Consider the following 20,248-nt stretch of genomic DNA (forward strand, 5'->3'; position numbering starts at 1 on the left):
AAACCCTGTGCTATATTTATCATGACTGCATACGTCTGTAGTGTATATCACCATAGTCCATGCAAAGTGCATTCCTCCAGAAAGCCACAGGTTGCACTGAGTTGCACTGTGATTTTCACAGTGAGGTTTACTTTGCGGTTCCACTTACTCTGGTATTGTACCGGTAGTATTTTTTTTTCTTATTGTAGTATTTTTTTTGTCAGAAACTTGGCAGATAACTGTTGTGCGTCAACTGAGATGCAGAAGTAAGATGACAGTGGCGACCTTTCTCTCTTAATTTGCGAAGAAGCTTGGGTAGGTTGACTTACTTTATACTACTGTGTGTGTGTGTGTGTGTGTGAGAGAGAGAGAGAGAGAGAGAGAGAAGAAGGTAATTATTCAAGCCAAGGTAATATATAGTTTTTCTCGGTCAGTGTTAGTTTGCCGTTTGCCGTTGGAACACAGTAATTCACTAAAATGATTAGTTTTCCGCACTAGCGCTGAAGTGTTTGTGTGTTGACGGGGCCCTCTATCTCTTTTAGCATAATGACAGCTTTTAAGGCCTTGGTGCTCAATATGCTGTCCACGTATGCATTTTCAAACCTAGCCAAACTGCGGGAAGCTATATATCATAAGTCCGCCAAGTGGTCACCACATAATCCCAGTGGCTCTCGGAGAGACTTTCTGAATGATTGTTAAAAGTGGCCTTCTCCCTTCAGAAACACAACCATCAAAAATTAGAAGAGTTGTTTGGCATTTTTAGTGAAGCCACTACATCGTTGGTAATTGACATTTTCACCTTTACCTCGGGTGACCTGTTGAATCAGAAATGCAGGTTAGTGTTTTGAGAGAAATGGAGTGGTTTGGAATAATTCACCATACGTTTCCACTAACCTTGAAAGCTCTTCTGTAATCATCTATCCTTCCTAACAAGCTGTTTCTTTAGACAGTCATTTAATGTCTGGTTGTGGTAAGTTGTCCTTGGAGCTTAAGCAGCTGTGATGGATGCTGTTGTTCTCAATTTGAGCATATGTAGAAAGCCCAATTAGTCAGATGGCAAAGCATTTGTTTTTCAACATTGCTGAGATGCTGGGGCCCCAGTCCTAGAATGGCGCTGTTTGTGGATGTAGGGGTTTAGACGTCACGATAGACGCCTTATATAACCCTGCAGAATGTGGGTCAACTTAGTCCAGTTTCAAAAAGAAAACACTGCGCTGGCCATCAGAAGTGCCTCACTTAGTTTAGGCCTTGAGGCCAGCCAGAGAGAGCACAGGGGAGGTGCGGATCTGGGGAGTGAAAAGCCTCCTGGGTTGGTAGCGTCGCCATCTGTCAGATGTGTTATTTTCTAGAGCCTCTTCCAGTACATTTAACTCTGTCTCAAAAAAGTGTCTTCTTTGTGTGCCACCGTGGGATATCTGTGGTTATTTCCTAGGCTTTTCACAATATTCCTGTAACCAAGACACCGCTTTTTTCTGTGTTTTAACAGGAATTGCTGAGTAGAAGCTCGCATAGTATGGCGGTGTCTGACATGGCTTCTTAGGTAAGTGGCCAAAAATCAAAGCAAAACGCTCAAAAAGCATCACAGTCAAAAAGCATCACAGACAAAATGCATTGCGGTCCAAAAGCATCCTCTCATTAACATTACATTACAAAATGGGTCAACCCAGCTGCTCACACAAGCTAGGATGTGATGAGTAGAGCAGAGGCCAAGAAAGGTTATCTTATTATCAAACCTTAAGATAATGATAACTTTTATCTTACTTATCAAACCCTACAGCTGATGGTAACAAGAATAAACACAAACAACAGTCCAGATGGCCCAGCACTAGTAGGTCTGAACTAACTTTGCCACAACCTACGACCGTCATGTCGTTAGGAAGGCTCTGGCCATTTTGGACTGTGTTGACCATCCCCTAGGAAGTTTGTGCTACTACCTTCAGGTAGAAGGTACAGAGTTCCCACCCATAGTACTAAACGTTACCAACTCTCCTTTGTATGTACTGTCATTAAAGGAATTATATGTATGTACTGTCATTAAAGGTATAAAAAATCATGCATTTTGTGTGTTTTGAGAAATTCGATTTTGCCCTGGTCACTTCCACGCTATTTTATACCGCTTCTACAGTTCCAAACAACATTAGCTTTGACTGAAAAAAGCAAAATCAAACTTTCTCAAAACACATCCGAATTACATGATTTTGATGTCAACTCAACGTATGTACTCCCAATCATTCGTAAATTGATCTAAAGTGCATTTTACTCCGGATAATTCCTTTAACATGCTGAATTTGCACAAATGATGTCATCTTTTTAATCTGCCGCTTCTTTGCATATTTAGACTTTTTTGGACTGCTTATCCTGGCCTCTCCATGTAGTGATCTTGCACTGTGTTTTATTTAATGTACTGGTCCTTGTCTATCTGTGTTGTAATACTGTCTTAATTTATTATCTTGTGTGTTGTGTCGCTGGTTGTGTTTTTGCAACTGCAAAAATTTCCCCCTGTGGGATAATACATTTTGACTTGACTTGACTTGACTTCACACATACACTTGGCTCAAGATTGTAGCTCAGACGAGAACTCTGAGTTGAACTCTGCTGTTCCTGGATGACCCAGCCTCTGGGTTACACTTGATTTGAGCTTGAATTCAACATGGATGTGAATCATGATGCACCAATGAAGCAGCAATGTGTCATCATAACAGTGTAGACATGACACTTTCTGTAGATGACTTTCCTCTTAATGTAGATGCGCCTGGAAGAGCGGAAACTGTGGTCTGATGAGACTGATTTTTTATGCTAAATGTTAAACTTGAGACTTGATTCCCTCTGGACATGGTCACATTAGAACCTCATTAGAACTAATTTCTGACCAATTTACCATTTTTAAAATATGTGACCAGGCGTGGGAAAACCAGGCACATGTCTCCCCAGAGACATTTTGAGTTATTCACAGATTCTGAAAGTGTAGTTTCAAAGCTATCCAATGATGTCTCACTCATGGAGATCTGATAATACTGTGACACTGTGACACCTTGATCTGTTAGCCTGCAAGGCAGAAAGAAGTTCTGTCATATATTTGTCCCAAGCACACACTCAGCACTGTTTAAGACTAGCACACACTCAGGACTGTTTATGGCTAGCACATCTTCTTCTCTTCTTTTCTGACTGCCTCCTGGCAAACCTTGGAAGTGTGGTGCTTCACATCCTGCAGCTGTTGCCGTGACGATTTGGTTCTCCTCTGCCCACTATCCCACTGCACACACATGCTTTGGTGGGAAATGACATCACAGTCCTGCACCGTATCATCCCAACTAAAGAGACATCCACAAAAATCTGCCTGGAAGATATTTTCTTGCCCAGTTGAAACAAAGCGGGGGTGTTTCCAATTATATCTGTCTAGACTAGTCAGTGCACCACGCACAAGCAAGTGCCCTGCTGGCTGGCTATTCTGTATTGTGCCTTCGATGTATAATGGGTGGCACCTTTAGCAGAAATGTATAGGTTAAATAGATGCCATGTGTGGGTCTGGCCATAGACACGGTCCACCGCAGTGCTGAGACAGATGGAGGAGGAGTGAGCGCTAAGAGGGCAATGCGGTAGGGCATTTCTCAAGGCAGCATAGTGCAGCAGGATGCTTACTAATGTGTTGAACACTTGTCCTCTCTGTTTAACATTGATTTTTTTTCATTGTTTTATACTTTCGTAAAGTTGCAAACCTAACTCTGTTAATTCTCAAATGTGGCTTTTATGTGATGCTTGCATGGCTTTTGCAATGCTGGCCAGATCGAGAGACACGGCCACCAGCCCGATTGATGGAAGGAGATCCTTGTTGAACGTGTGTGACGTGTATTCCTCTGCACCATTTCTCCCCTCCCTCGTTCACTTTGGTCGTCTGAGAAAATCCAAACTCCCTCTCCCAGGGCACCCCAGCACCACCCTCCACCGGCTGAGCTAAGCCCACGTTCCTGCCAGGGGTATGGCTTTATTTCAGCGCCATGACAGAAAGGACCTCTGATAGATTTACACATCTTACGCGTCACCAGCATGTGCGCTGCATTGACATTTATAAAGTGCCCGTAAATGCTTCCATTGACAGTGGCGGGTTGGCAGAACTCAAGGCCAGACCGTACCTGCATTAGCGAGCCTGTAGGGCGTCATGCACATACCTCTGCTTTGAATTCGCGAGTCTCCACGGATGACAGATCAATCTTGAATTCCTATCGCAGTGTGCATGGGTTAAAGACAGCCCAAGTGCATATGAACTAACCCTGCACCCTTCTCACATTTTATTTGAGTCAGGTAGTGTTTTCAAACTTGGGCATGTGGGTATGAATCTCAAGAAAAGCATGTGATTGGTGTGCTGTCATTCCGACAGTGGAGCGTGTGGATGGGATGGCTCTATCTTGGTTCTGTCAGGTGTTCCATCACTCCTGCGTTCCTGTGGTGGGTGGTAGGGGCTGCGACTGAGGCGACCGGTGCCCGTCTACGCCTCACGTGGGACTCCTCGACAGGCGCTCCTCAGGCGTTCGTTCGCTCACTCTGCAGTCCGGTGGGGAGCGAGGAGGCTGCCTCCCCCGCTGGGTCGCCTCGCTGGGAGGGCACTTTAAATTTGGAGCCCCTACTCATCAGCCTGTGGTCAGGCGGTGTGGAGCCACGCTGTCTCTGCCAAACAGCTGAGGAGGGGGACGTGAGAAGCCCCCGGGGCGTCTCTCCAACCGCCGGGCGGCCAGACCTCACTTTAGCAGAGTTTTGGGAGGGGGCTTGGGGTGGGTGACGCGGGAGGTGTATCGTATGCATAAACACCACACTAAGAATAGCAGATAAACACCACAGCTTTCATAAAAAGGGAAAGGGATTTTAAAAAGAGCTGCGTGGCTCAGACTGAGGGCCAGAAGTATGAGTTTTCGGTTGCAAATAGCTGGTGAAGCCAGCCAGACAGGGGGCCCTGAGCGCTAGCGGGATCCGCACGTCGCGCAGCACAGCCCATGGACACCCCCTGGGTCGCCGGCTTCGTATCGGACTCAAATTACTACAGACTCGTCTCGTCTTCTAAAAAAGGGATCATCTTTCAGAGATCCTTTGAAACGCCTTTAAGCCTGGATGTCTCTTGATTTTTATGAGTGGTCAGATAACTGGTCAGATGACTGTTTCAAACAAGCCCGGAGAAAACAAATAGCCATTTGCTTTTGCATCGTCAACACAGAGCGGCTATACCCGGGGGGGGGGGTGAGTATTGCACTAATGTTGGGCTTCCGTAATAAAACGTGTGGACATGCAACGCCATCCGCCCAACGAGCCTCTCCTAACTACCACTACGCCATCCCCCAACACTCCCCCATCCGCAGAGCACTCGGCCAGCACATGTGAGCTCCTGTTTAAATTACACTCGTTACTGCTCTCATTAGGGCTCCTTAGTGCAGCAACTAGATAGGAGAGGAGAGAGGAGAGAGAGGGAGGGAGAGGGATAGAGAGAGAGGGAGGGAGAGAGAATAGAGAGGAGGGAGGAGAGAGGAGAGGGAGGGAGAGAGAGAATAGAGAGAGAGGGAGAGAGAGGATAGAGAGGGAGAGAGAGGGGGAGAGAGAGGGAGAGAGAGAGGAGAGAGAGAGATAGAGGGATAGAGGGAGAGAGGGATAGAGAGGGAGAGAGGGAGGGAGAGAGAGAATAGAGAGGGAGGGATAGAGGGAGAGATAGGATAGAGAGGGAGAGAGAGATAGGATAGAGAGGGAGAGAGAGAATAGAGAGGGAGAGAGAGAGAATAGAGAGGGAGAGGGAGAGAGGGGATAGAAGGGATAGAGAGGGAGAGAGGGGGGAGAGAGGATAGAGAGGGAGAGAGAGAGAGAATAGAGAGGGAGGGATAGAGAGGGAGGAGAGATAGATAGAGAGGGAGAGAGAGAATAGAGAGGGAGGGATAGAGAGGGATAGAGAGAGAGGATAGAGAGGGAGAGGGGGAGCCTTATTGGAGCACAGTGTATGACCCCAGATGATTTGTGCAGGGGGCCCTTTTTTTATCAGGCCCCTCTTGAGAAAAAGAAAAAAAATAGCCGGCATTTTCTGAAGTGCTGCGAAGGAAATGTTCACTTTGTTAATGCCGCTCCACTTATCCACGTAGTCTCCGCAGGGTGTTGCAAAGCTAAGATATGCATCAGTGTTTAGGCAGTTAGCCATTTGCAGGCAGGCTTTGAAATGCTAGTAAGGGAAGTTGATCCAGATCTCCTCAAGGATATGGGCACATGTATGAAAACTAATGAGATCTAGTGACAAAGTCCCCCACTATGCCTACTGTATAGAGCAATTAATACAGCTTTTCTTTAGTGTAAACGTTGATGAAACTCCAGCAGATTGATCCACTCTTCTTGATTGGGAACTGATTGTTCTCAGGTAGAGTCCAGTCCTTGGTTTGGCGTTTGGAAAGTAAAGCAGCGTGTTGCTGATGCTGTGTCTACAGGGACATTAGTGCCGCTATAGCATGCATGTGGGTGATTGAAGGCAGATGGCTGGTTAAAACACCCGCAAGGCTCTTTTAAGAAAAGCCAGGGATCCAGAGACATGCGTTAAGGAGTCATAAAACCCTATAACCCTCAGGAACATTGCCTGATTTATATGAGAGACATATGTCTCAGTTCCCCACCCCCTACTCATTATGGTCCAGAGTTGCTGTGGTCACACTGCGTACCGCTACACATTCTTGGGAAGCCCTGTTCATTTTTTTCCTAATGCTGGTTACCTATTACAGCTCACAGGAAGGCAATGATTCAAACTATATATTTTTCCGAACTGGATAGATATCATATTAAGTAGATGTAGAGATATTAGATCTGACTATGGTTTCATTCACATACCAGTAGCTCATCTTGACTACACACATTTGTACGGTTAATTGAGTAAACTACCACATGCTGTCATGGTTCATTTTAAGTTTAAATGCTCTTGGATTCTTATTTTGCTGATAACATGAAACTGGAATTCAACATTTATGTTCTGTAGAATTACTTTTCTAATCATTTTCTTTAAGCTTAATATCTCAGTTGAAAAACTCGACTCTTATTGAGAAGTGTCTAATTTATATCAGTAAATCAGCATGTATTTGTACATCAAGCCATGCAGTTGTCACTCGTGACGTTTAATATCTGTAACTCTAACAAACTATCCAAACAGCACACAGAGGAACCGTTTCTATTTGATCAGATCCCCTCAGCAGCGTTTAGTTTCATAGAGAGCGTGGTAGTGCTGGTGTTGCTGGTGGTGGTGGTGGTGCTGGTAGTGGTGGTGGTGGTGCTGGTGGTGGTGGTGCTGTTGCTGGTGGTGGTGATAGCAGCAGCAGCAGCCCCTGGCTTCAGTCATCCTTCACATCCCAGGGCTTGCTGTCCCCACTCTTCCGTGGAGGAATCAGGGGTACTACGGATGGCCGTAATTACCAGCGTCACGCACAGTAATTCTCTACTGCAGCTCTCTATCCTCATTAGTCGCTCCGGTGGGCAGCCAAAGCCCTGCTGGCCCCAACAAGGGAAGGCACTTAGCTTAATACCTCACCCCTGGCCTCCCCCGGGCGGGCATCTCCACGCACAAACACACAGACAACATTGGAGTAGAACAGCACGGTTCACTGGAGCCCACAGATCATTAGTATTTTAATAAACTAGATGTACCGCATAGCGGTACAAAATATGACCGCCGCTCAGTTCTGTACATCCGTTCCGCGAAAATAAATCACACTTCAATTTGCCTCCCTATTTTAATCCATCCCCCACTCTTGAAACTTTTGTGTATGCTTGTTTGGCATGCCTGAGTGTGTGTGTGCGGCTGCACAGAAAGTAGCCTACTGGTGCTGAAAAGGTGAATAGATTGTAGAATAGCCAAAGAAGATGAAGCATTGTTATAAAACCTTTAAAATCTCTAAACAATCACAAGTAGGGCAGTTCATCACAGTTCATCCATTGCAACTGGATTGATGAAAGGTTACTTACACCTGTAGGCTACATTGTATTTGGGAAAAGCAAAAGGTATCAGCATAATGTTATTTATTTATTTATTTATTTATTTATTTATTTATAAACAAAAACATCTCTGTCAGTTCCATGCTGTTTTCAACAGCTATCAAAAACAAAGGTCATTTTTGGATGGATGGATTTTTTGTGAATGTTTCTTCTTCTACATAAGATTTTAGTCATCTTTAGTTCATGTAATACTTTATTGTCAATGCACAAATTAAGTAACAGTAGTCTGAAACGTTATTGTTAATGCACAAATTAAGTAACAGTAGTCTGAAACGAAATGCTGTTTTACATCTAACCAGTGGTGCAAATAACTGACATGTCCAAATGGGCCTTGATGAAATGCGTCGCTAGACTGTTCATACACATTTTAACGGGCCAAAGTTGAAGAGCTGTTGTCCGTTATTGTTCGTGCAAATATAGGCTGATTCATGTTCCCTTGCATTGTTTAACTGAGGTCCATGGCTAGTCTGGCTTTCACCAGACCAAGCTCAATCTTTTAAGAAATCAAAAAATAAATAGCGTGCAGATCAGGCTGGGTTCACCTAGCCTAGTCCATAGGCACCCGATATTGTTTAATTTTCTGATTGAGATATCCACGCTCTGGCTATTCTAAATGCAAAAATGCATCAGGGAGTTATGACAAAACTGTAACTAACAAACTAGATCCTAATAGAAAGCTGTTAGCTTCCCTAAGCTACAGGTAGGCTTATAAGGTAGGCCTATTTACAACATAAATTGTCAATAGGCTATGCTGGCTTACACAAATAAAATCTCCTTTGAAACCAATGGCTTACGCCTTACAGTATCAAGCGGGACGAAAAAGTTGTAATAAAATTCAATGAGCTCCTGCCATGAAGTAGCCATTTCTAAATGGGACCCACTACACAGTAAAGTTGCTAAAGCAGCCATAATGAAATGAAGGTGTCATTGTTTGGATACTTCACACACATGTGCTTTTTAATTTGCACTGAATGATTTTTGTAGCACGTGCAACAAATGACAGTCGAAAGTTACAATTACAGTGCTGCTATCAATTTGCTTGGTATAACCGCATTTATAGTTTTCTACAAATGCAATCAATCAAATTGGCCTCCATCACTCAACCAACGCTAACGGTAACATTACCTAGGTCCTTATTGATATTATAAGATTAACGTACCTGCAGTAAAAACCAAGCATGTCCGATAAACATCGTCAGATTTATTTCGGCTTCAAGAAGAATGGGAATTACATTTCATGTGAACATCGTCCTATCCTTATTAGACGTTCTCTGCGGTAAACTACAGTCCTTGTAGGAAGCGTCCATTGTTTTTCCAACCCACTTTTAACTTCCAACAAAATTACGATCTCACTGCAACGATCGCCATCTAGTGGACAAGCGACTACTTATCGCCAATACTGGAAATGCAGCCATGATAATGATTATGAATATTTATTTTGGCTTTCTTTTAATCCTACTGAATTTGTAATTATGTATCGGCCGTTCTAATACCGATAGTATGTGGGTGCCTGTGTGTGTGTGTGCATGTGTATATGTGTGCACCGCCATCTACAGGCCAATGAGTGTACAGTCACTAAATGTACACATAACCTAATTTTTTAGACCCCCATGGATGAAATTCTCTGAAACTTGGCATACCCCCAGAGAATGCCAGGTCAATCATACACATTCAATTTGGTGCAGTTCTGAACATCTTAACTGAAGATAGGGGCGAGCAGAATAATATTCCATTTTCATTTTTTACCAGGGGGGTGCAAATCACAAATGAGTGATTATGGCCCAGGTTGATGTGGGCCCTTGAGACCAACATTACCAAAAAAGATTCTTCATCCTCAGTGCCACGGTTCAGGTAGTTATTTAGGAAAAACTGCTTTTTGCGGTTCAGGGGCCCAGCATGTGGGGAAGTGGCCCCAGGGGCTAAAAACAAAATTTTTCCGTAAAAAGTCTAGTGGGGCTACATACCCACCAAATTTCATGTGCCCGGTGGTTCGGTGTCCCGGGTATCGTTGACCAAAAATTCAGGAAGTAGATGACTGGGGTAAAAAAAAAAAAAAAACTTTGACAATCCCTATATGATAATATACATAACATAAATAAAATAAAAATAATCAATAAATAAAACAGGCAACATTGTATTCAGACATGGTGAGGTGTCTACATAGCAGTACAGTCTTAACTCTGCATTGTTTTATGATGAATAAAAATGGCAGGAAATGTGAGGGAGGGGGTGTATGAGTGTATGCTTGGCAGAGAGAATATTGGCTGCAGAAGAGCTGTGGCATTACTAGTAGCTCCGGGGAGAGGCAGGTGTCAAGATCGGGTCCCCGTTGGGTGTCACTGGGTGTAAGTGTGACTGGTTCAGTGGTGTCAAGGAGGTGAGAGGTCTGGATGTTTGGGATATTGGGGTGAGGTGGCAATGCCACCGCTGTTGGGTGAAACTTTACGCTGTGGTATCTCCCGTGGCACCACACCTACCTAGTCTGCCTCTTGTCTGTATGTCTGTCTCTCTGTCAGTCACTCAGTCAGTCCGTCGGTCTGACTATCTGTTTGTCACTCTGTCTGGCCCAGTCCCATGTCACAGATGCCAGCACAGCGACGTGTCTCTCTTTCACAGATACGTGATCTTCTGTGGTGGAGCGGCCTTTGATGCTGAGGCTCCAGCTAGGCTAGAGGGGGTATATATGACCCTCATGACCCTTGTTCTCAAGCATATTGACTGGCACTGCACTGCACTGAACCAGGGCTGGGTCAGACAACTGGGGAGGACTACAGGAGCAACATCTTCATAACCTTACTGCTAGCCTCTTCAAGCTTCTTGTAGCTGCATGGCAAACCATCCACTGATGCCTCCTAATACATGATTAGCCATGATCTCATGCGCTTGACACCATGTGTGAGATTGGAACACAAACTCTAAAAGGTGGAAGTGTGAAAGTATTTCAGCCGCTTGCAAGTGCAACATTTGCCGTCTTATGCTGCGGCCATTCAGAAGATACTGTGATGCAGCTCTCACAAAGGTCTCTCACAAATGGCTTTTAAGAGCAGCGGTCATCAGAGAAATGCTGCCATTGCTTCCCAGTGTTCTTCATACTGTAGGTTCTTTATATCCCAGTAGTGATCAGTGCCTCTTTTTCTCCTCTTGACTGACTGCAGCAGAGCTGAGGGCCGCATGCATCAGCTCTCCACCGACACACACACACACACACACACACACACACACACACACACACACATACACACACAAAGCCACCGTGCCTGAGACGAGCCTCTCGTTGGTAGCAATAATATTTTGACTTGCTGTCGACCACCGGCGATATCCATCAGGCAACGCAGCCACTTCAGTAAGGCAGCCGAGCTAAATGGGTCTCCATTATGACCCTAAAGGAAGCGTCCTGCTTCATTATCTACACAGAAACCTTCTGCAGACCAGAGCGCAGGAAGACAAGGGGGAAAAAACAACAGCCTCAGACACCATGTGATCTGGTCATGACCCTTCCTTCCTTCTCTGCCTCTCCGCCAGGCTGCTGGTTTCCTGCAGAGCCTGGGCCCCTGGGAGGGAGACAAATCCCCAGATCCTCCCTCCTCTCTCCCCTTCTCAGGCGTGAAATGAATGAATGCTCGATATCCATTAAATAGAAAATGACTTCAAGTAGATTAAGCACTTCGTGTTCGTATTGCCTCTATTATGTTACCACATCTTATGTGTGGTTGGATGTCCGTTATTATTGTAATGGAGGAGGAATATTGAGGATCTTCGTAATCAGTGGTGCCTGTTAGAGTGGAACATATTTCAAGTTTATCTCAAATCCTGCACTAATTATTCTGTGTAAATGACTAGATGGCAGAGAGTGTGAAGCCGACACCTCACTCAAACTCAATTATCTGGATGCTATTTTGGTTATAGTGTGCTCTGCGTGTGGAATTCTCCTGAGGGCTTATTTCCAAGACTGGATACATTTTCCTGCTTGTTTCTTTCTTAGATAGCAGAGTGAAATCATAAACCACAAACAAACAAGCAAGCGAGAGAACAAGCCAGCTCTGGGAAAATAGCCGAGGGGAGTAGAAGCACTCAACCGTTAGACCCTAACGCTTTAATAGTGTGTGCCTCGTCAAAGATAAAATGCTCTGAGACAGCACATTAACTCCATTAACCCTGATTATGATTCCTGAATGTTACTGCAGGTGAGCGAGACAGGAATCACTGTCAGATTCCTCTAGGGTCTTGACTAAAACGTTCATCTTCACTGTGGGAAAATGGTGATTAAAGGCCAGTGTTGTTCTTCAGCTCTCCAGTCCTCCTGACAAATATTGACCATCACAGGCTCTCTGCTCTCAGATAAACAGAGTCATCTGAAGCCCTTTATATAGACCTGCTCTTCCTGTAAATATGCCTGCTGCTGTTTATCCTTTCCAGAACCCATGGGCAACCATCAAGGACACCAAATGTTCCTGTGCCTGAGTGCCTGTGCCTGAAGTAAGGCCTTGAGCCATTAGTCAGCTCAATAAGGCATCGGTGGCAAAATATAGTCTCAGCTATTAATAAGGTTAGCGCCACATTAGCTTCCTATATCAGCTCGGTGTAAATGTTTGAAAACCAGCCCCGCTGACATATATGTAGTTATATGCATGCTGGGAATGTATATTTGTGTATATGAGTACACAATCTCTTTCACTGACATCATCGAATGTATTTTATGTTTTCTGCCTTTTTTCCCCTCTCCTCTCACCTCCCAGCTTAGCATAATGATGGCCAAGCATCTTTTTATGTAACGACGTGTCTATCATGTTCCGTTCCCCGAAGTGCCTTATGATGTGTGCTGTGATGTGAGTGACTTTTGCGGTTAGAAACTTAAATCTGATGGAGTGGCTGACTGCTGATGGCAGGGTGGGGTTACGCTTTGCCACGGCGACGGCAGCAGCCGTGTTAGAGGAAGAGGCGTCCGAGAAGATGCCTGCTTCTCATGTGACCCCCCCCATGGCACTGGCGTCAGGGCCCCTCCTGATGGACGGCGACAGCCGGACCAGACCTCACAAAACCTTACATGTGTACACACACACACACACACACACACACACACACACACACACACACACACACTTATGTATGCACACCCAAACATGTGTGCCCCTAAAAATGACCATTTTGTGTAGCCTTGGCACCCACCCCTTTGTGGAGTGTTCCTGAAGAATTGACTGACAGACAGACAGACTCTTATGCTCTCATTACCGTCTGTATAAAGTCCCCATGCAGGCTTGCGTAAGTGCATTTCATTTACTGGAAATGAAATGTTCCAGTTTACAGTCACGTGTTTTTTCTCATAAACCCCTGTGGTGCACCATGACAACAAGGCAATACTGGAAAACGCCAAAGTCCAGCAGACATGGCGTACATTATGCATTCTCTATGATTCAATTGTGAAAACATGAACTTTCCACTATTCGGGATCGTAAGCCAATGACTAAGCTCCTCCCAGACCAGCCTGTGGACTGCAAGTGTCCACATACCTCCCTGCGACATGTTTCGGAGTGGACGAGCAGCCCTGACCCTGGCCTTTTCTCCCTGCTAGTAAAATTTGAGAACCACTGGTCATTTTGGGAATATGAACACTGTGCTTTGAGTGCGTATTGGCCAAGCACTCTCCCACAGTATCCCATTTGCCTCCCAGTCATCTCGAGCTGCCTCAAACGGCATTCCGCTTGAGGAGCGAAGCCTCGCATCCGGGGCCGAGAGAGCTGCCAGACTGCGCGGTCCGGCATAAGTAGTGTTTGGCAAGCGGCGGAGATCAGGCACGGGTCACCGAGATTGTGTTTGTTCCTCGTCAGTGGGGGAAGACCGTCCAGATCCAGAGGAGGCTGAGTGGAATGGCACAGATGGACTTGCCAACAGAAAGGCTGCCAGATTGGAGGAATTGCAGTGCATTTGTTTTGGAGATGTCTGTTCAAGTTTTTTTTTTCTCAAAGTTATTTCGCTGGGGAGAGACAGAGAGTGAGAGAGAGGTGTCTGCTCTGGGAGCTCCTCTTAGCTTCTAGATGCCCCTGAACCATGCTGTGCCTGTGTGGTGGTGACTTGGGAATGGTGGACTGAGGCTTGAGTGGGGGTCAGGCTGGACATTTGAAAGCCTGTTTTGCCCTGAAAGCTTATGTGAAACGTTATGTGAGCCAGACAAATTCAGGTCAGCTGTCCCATAACGTTATCACTGACACTCTGGACAGGGGCTCCTGGACGCTGGGAATTCCACTTCTGTGCATACCACTGTCTGCCATAACACACATACTCTCCCTCACACACACACACACAGACACACATGCATGCACACACACACACACGCACACGCACACACACACACAGACAGACACACTTAAGAGACCCAATCTTTCGATCTCCAGCCCTTTTTTGTTTAGTCTAATTCTTCCATACTCTCCCTCTGTGGCTTCTTCTCCGTCTGCCTGTGGTTCTCTGGAGCTGCTCCCAGATGACGCAGAGCGAGTAGGCTGGCACTCCAACCTGTCCCCACCACTGGAATACACTGCATAGACAATACACACATACTGTACATACAGACATATTACAGCATGCAAACAGAACTCAATCAACAGACAAGATACAGATAGAAAGTAATGTGTTTACACAGGTTATATAAAAAGACAAATTAATGTACCTAAAGTGCATTACAGTGCAAACTTGCAGGATGCAACGAGACATCGCAGCAAGTCTGCTCATGTTATGTGCAAATAGCATGTTTAGGCTTCCATGAAGCCACAATTTATCTCCTGCTAACACTAGTGTGTTGCAACACATTGGAAGTAAACCTGTGCTGAGCTGGTGGTTTAACTTTAAGCGCTGTATTCCTGGGAGAGTGGAGATGGAGGGAGAGGTGCATTCCCTCAGCGTGAGATGAGTGGGACGGCTGAGAGGGACTGTGAAGACCACAGGGTCTCGTCCGCTCTCGTCACTGCTCTCGCTCGAGGTCTCCTCTTCATCGTCGTCATCTTCATCATCATCTCACTGCTACAGCATCCTCAGGCTGATGACTCCCTGCAGTGCCTTCACACACTCTTACCTACATTCACATTAACATTTATTCATTTAGCAGACACTTTTCATCCAAAGTGACATATGACATTATGACAGTTCTATTACAAGGGACTACATTGTCCCCTGAGCAACTTGGGGCCAAGTGGTTTGCTCAAGGGCACAACGGTGGAAGTCGGGAATTGAACCCACAACTTTTCAGGCTATGCTACCACCGCCTTACCTGAGGGAAAGGACCTTGTTTAGATAGATCCTCTAAAAAAGAGAACACGATATAATCACTGCTGGAGCCCTAAGGGTCTATTTTTGTTCTAGTTCTGAATAACTTGCTGTTTTTCAATAAGTTGTTTTTAGATAATAGACCTTTTTTTTTTAAGACGGCCTTCATTTGCAATGATGGAATGCCTAAGAATCCAGTCCAGTCCACCAGTCTCTAGGGCAAATTAAATTCACATTTAAAGTCTTTTCTTTGGACATTTGACATGGACCACTTTGATTTGGTGTGCTGTTCTTCTTGAGCAGGTCATTTGATTGTGAAGGCATGATCCCTGGTGCTGTGCATGCTACAGGGACACTAGGGGGAGAGGGCCAAGGCCAGGAAAAGAGCTTGTGTTTATCAAGAGGCTCTTCTGTCCTTACTCCTTCAAGCGTGGACTGGTCCATTGCGCCTCGTGTGTTTTCCTCAGGAAAGACCACAGGAAGTGTTTGATATTACAAAAGAAAACATCATGATGACTCATTCTCTTTATGCTTTTGGTAGACATGTCCACTCCAAAGAGGCAAATGTAAAGCGTAGTCTTGTAGTTTTTATTAGCTTGACCATGTGGGGCAGACAGCCTCTTTAAACGAGCCTGACTACGAGGCAGCACCCGGCACTCATTTTCTCTGTCTGCCACATATTGGGTTTTTTTGCCGCCCACGAGTCTGCGCTCATGCTAAAGAGAGAGAGAGAAGATTGTGTCCTTTTTCTCTGCTTACCATCTGCTCAGTTGAGATGCGGCGGTTAAATTATTCACCAATGTACCAATGTAGTGTCAAATGTAGCAGTACTTTCAAGCCAAACGCACTGGTCAGTATTTTGGTTATTTTGTGTTGGCTAGTCCACACAGTTTCAGAAAATGTGACTCAGAGAAGTTTTCATAAGTTCCTGCATAGTAGCCCCGGGCTGACCTTTCTCCCCCTCCCACCTCTCTCTGACTCAGTGGAGGTCTTATAGGAAAATATCAATGAATTGTTCATGGTCTGAGGCTAGCAGAGGGATGCTGCCCACACACACACACACACACACACACACACACACACACACACACACACACACACAAAGTGACTTGCAATAGAATAACATGTAAGGTATAGTGCAGAGGAGACCTTAGATAGGAATTACCACACACACACACACACACACACACACACACACACACACACAAAGTGACTTGCAATAGAATAACATGTAAGGTATAGTGCAGAGGAGACCTTAGATAGGAATTACCACACACACACACACACACACACACACAAAGTGACTTGCAATAGAATAACATGTAAGGTATAGTGCAGAGGAGACCTTAGATAGGAATTACCACACACACACACACACACACACACACACACACACACGCACACACACACACTTCTTTCTTTCTCTCTCTCCCATTCAGTTGTGCTTCCGTCCAGGGCCTTTTAACTAGCACCCATCTAGCAGGCCTATTTTGAAGCAGATCCCCACACCCACAGCCTCCCACTCAGGAGCAGCAGCCTTTAAAAGGGGCTATTTTGGTGTCCGCTGGAGCGGGAACAAAGGAGAAGTGTGGAAGCGGGCTCGGCTTCAGTCACAGCTGACATGGCAGAGGCCCGACGCAGCACAAATGGACCAAGCAGAGCGAGGAGACCGGCGCTGCCCCCTTGTTCATAACTGTAGTAATAGTGACCGCGCTAACCCTAGGGATCCAGATTCTGGAGCACACACACACACACAGGCCCGGCACGCTGAGGCTTGGCGGACACCTCTGATATCAGCTCCGACGTGAGGTGTCTTTTCCACTTTAGAAGTGTGTGTGGTGACCCTCTCTGGCTTGCGTAGCGTGTTTTGTATGAAGGTCTTGTTGTTGGAGGCCAAGAGTGGGCCAAGAGTGCTGTGATAGCCAGTGGAGCAGGGAGAGGATCGTCGTCAGCTCACATGGCAGAGCATGAAAGTGCAGTTAGGTGGTGACAGAGAAAAAAGCAACTGAGATGGAAGATCAAAGCCAGATTGCACTCCATAACCCCCACACACACACACACACACACACACACACACACTCATTGCTCCTCCGTTCTCACTGACTGCCACCATTGGATGGTACCAGCATGCATTTGACTGCTGGCATTCCTGTCTCCGTCACATAAGGGTTTCACTTCAGATAGTGCCGACAGGGCCAGTGGGAGCGGACCCCACACATCGAGCAGTAATGAATCAGGCCATTACTGCCCGCCACACAGCCCATCCCAGCCCCATTCATAAGACCCCCCGCACAGTACCCGCTCTGTTAGGACAAGACAGGAGTGATACGCTGGACACCACGCTATGCGTGTCCTTCCCCTTCCTCTCTCTCCCTCTTTCTCTCTCAGTCCATGACTCCATCCCTCTCTATCTATCCCCCTCTCTCTCTCTTTCCCTCCCTCTCTATCTATCCCTCTCTTTCCCTCTATATACTGTATCCCTCTCTCTCTCTCTGTCTCCATCTCCACCGTCCTGACTTATCTCCTTCATTACCGTGTCAGCCATCGCCGGTGCATCTACATCCGTGGAGAGCTGAGTGACTGCAAGCCAAACAGCGCGGACAGTGACCAGGGCACCAGTGTCCCGGCGGGCATGGTCTCGCGTGGGCAGGCTCTGTGTCCAGTGATGAGCTCAGTGACTGGCGCCTGCTCCAGGGCTCGGCTCCGTGTGTGCGCCCCATGGGTAATGCAACTCCGAGAGAGACCAGATGCATTCATTTACAGCTGAGACGTGCATCAGACCTGCGGCCCCAGATGTTGCACTGCACACAAACAGCAGCTGTGTGTGTGTGTGTGTGTGTGGTGGGTGTTGTGTGTTTCACAATACTCTGTTTGGGTTTGAGGATGCGGTGTATGTGTGAGAATGTTTATTGCATTGTGAAGTGTGTGTTTATGTGTATATGTGTGTGTTTATGTGTGTGTGTGCGTGTGCGTGTGCGTGCGTGTGTGTGTATGTGTGTGTGTGTGTGCGTGTGTGTGTTGATAGACTGGGGGCTTGGGAGCTGGTGGTGTTCGAAGGGAGGGTTGCTAGTCAGCCATTTTGTCTCATGTAGTCTGCCAAATGAAACGTTCTGGACTATGTCCAGACGTCCTTGACCACAAATCACCCTTTCCGTGAGTCCCTCATCTGGAGAGTGACACTTGGCGTTGGCCTGGACGATAGTATCTAGACTTCTCAAAGCATGCAGTCTGCCGACCACCCAGTGACCTACTGTCCCAGGCAGACTTACAGTACAAAGTAAAGAAAAGCTGGAAACAGAACTGAAATGTTGATTCTCATTGAACTGGTAGCCTTACAGCATGGGATTTGTCCTACAAAGCTGCTAGCTGTTGTATGCTATTTCCTTTAACATGTGAATTGCTTCAGTGTTCTATTTGAAAATGGAGAAAACAGAGCTGGAATAGGTCATTTAGCAGTGGTCATATTATCCCAAACAGCCCGGCATAATTGAATGTCAGCAGAACTCTAGAGACCAGCTCTGGAGGAAATGGCTGCTGAGGACGGTGTGTTTGTGAAGGACCAGGCTGTAATCAGTTGATAATTGCTAGGCTATGGTTCTCTGGAAAATACAGTTTCTACAAAATATGTATTTTTTTTTTCATGTTCAACTCCCCCCACCCCCTCCATTTGATTGGGTAATTGCTGTCTGCTGGATCAAAAGCCTGTCATTTTCCGTGGCTTTCCAGTCCTGCCTGCTTGAAAAGCCGTCTGTGGACACCGCACCGTCTGTTTCTGCAACTGCTATTGCTTTGCTTCTTTCACCGAACAGAATTTATGAACAGTTTAATCGACTCACTGTATTTTTATGAGGCCAATCTTTTCTTGAACAAATGGAATCCCAAATGGAATTTCAGTCTCTGCTGACAGAAAGTAGGTGTCCTTAAAAAAGGTAGAGGCTGGATGTTTTTCTTGCATTCTTATCAGATGAGCTCTTTAAATACCAGTCCATCTGAATCTGACCACAATGAGGAAAGGGCTGACACTGACAATTCCCTTCCCTTTTGTGCTGGTGTTTGTGAATCACCTGCAGGTCACCACTTGCGTCTGCTTCACATAATTGTTGCTGTTTTAACTGGACTGCTGTGGCACTGGTGCAGAGCAACCACTTAGTTCCTCTGTGAGTTCACGCATTCAAACAGCATATCTCCCCACCTCTCACCTAAGCTGTAGCACGTCTGACTAATCTCACAGCTTTGCCAGAAGCCAGCCAATGGGTATGAGTAATATTTCAGGTCTGTTACACCTAGTACACGGTGCACGTAACTGAGGGCCATTGTGAAAAGAGTGTTCATAAGCAAACCATGGGCAGCACACAGCACAGACACCTTGTGTTTAGAGCTCTGTATGTGCGTCCTGCCAGCGTCTCCTGGGTGTTAGCGTTGTGTTCAGAGCTCTGTATGTGCGCCCTGCCAGCGTCTCCTGGGTGTTACCGTTGTGTTCAGAGCTCTGTGTTCGTTGCTGCCGTGTCGATGGCAGAGGGGGTGGTGGCGGGGCTGCTTGTGCTTAGGGAGGTGCCAAGTTCCAGACCTTGTGCTGACCTGGGCCCACTGGAGCTGTGCCCAGCCCAGCCCAGCTCGCTCACTCGCCTGGCCAGTTGCACCTGGCTGACAAGGAGCAAAGCCACGGCCACCCCATGCTGCCCAAGCATGCCTGCCCAGTGCCCAGCACGGACCCCACAGCCTTACCAACACACGTACCACTGGGGGAAGATACTGAACATATTGTGATTCAGCTTCTAGGGATGGGCATTCGATTAAATTTTCTTAGTCGATCGTCGGGAGAATTAACGATCGACTATGATTAATCATTTATATTTCTAGGCCTATATTAAAATTCATTATTTATTTAACTTTTTATACATTTAAAAATGCAATGAAAATACAAAAATACAGCGTGTTTTTCCTTGATGAGATCTTTATTACAAGAAGACTAACTTGTGTCTGTTAAACTGGATGTTCGTTTAGGCTAAACTTGAAGATAT

General features: G+C 46.0%; 1 protein-coding gene across 4 annotated transcripts in view; it reads left to right on the forward strand.

The window, feature by feature from the left end:
* ppp2r3a (protein phosphatase 2, regulatory subunit B'', alpha) overlaps positions 1 to 20,248 on the forward strand; it is a 78,540-nt gene that overhangs the window by 12,750 nt on the left and 45,542 nt on the right. For 2 of the 4 annotated variants that reach the window (XM_048245033.1, XM_048245025.1), the window contains exon 2: positions 1,466 to 1,519. The exons of 1 other annotated variant lie outside the window; for it this stretch is intronic. The gene's annotated coding sequence lies outside the window, so the exon portion shown is untranslated. Of the gene's footprint in view, positions 1 to 203; positions 295 to 1,465; positions 1,520 to 20,248 lie in introns of all 4 variants that reach the window. One more of the 4 variants, XM_048245042.1, reaches the window with a different exon arrangement.

This window comes from Alosa alosa, chromosome 1 (assembly GCF_017589495.1).
Source record: "Alosa alosa isolate M-15738 ecotype Scorff River chromosome 1, AALO_Geno_1.1, whole genome shotgun sequence".
NCBI lineage: Eukaryota > Metazoa > Chordata > Actinopteri > Clupeiformes > Clupeidae > Alosa > Alosa alosa.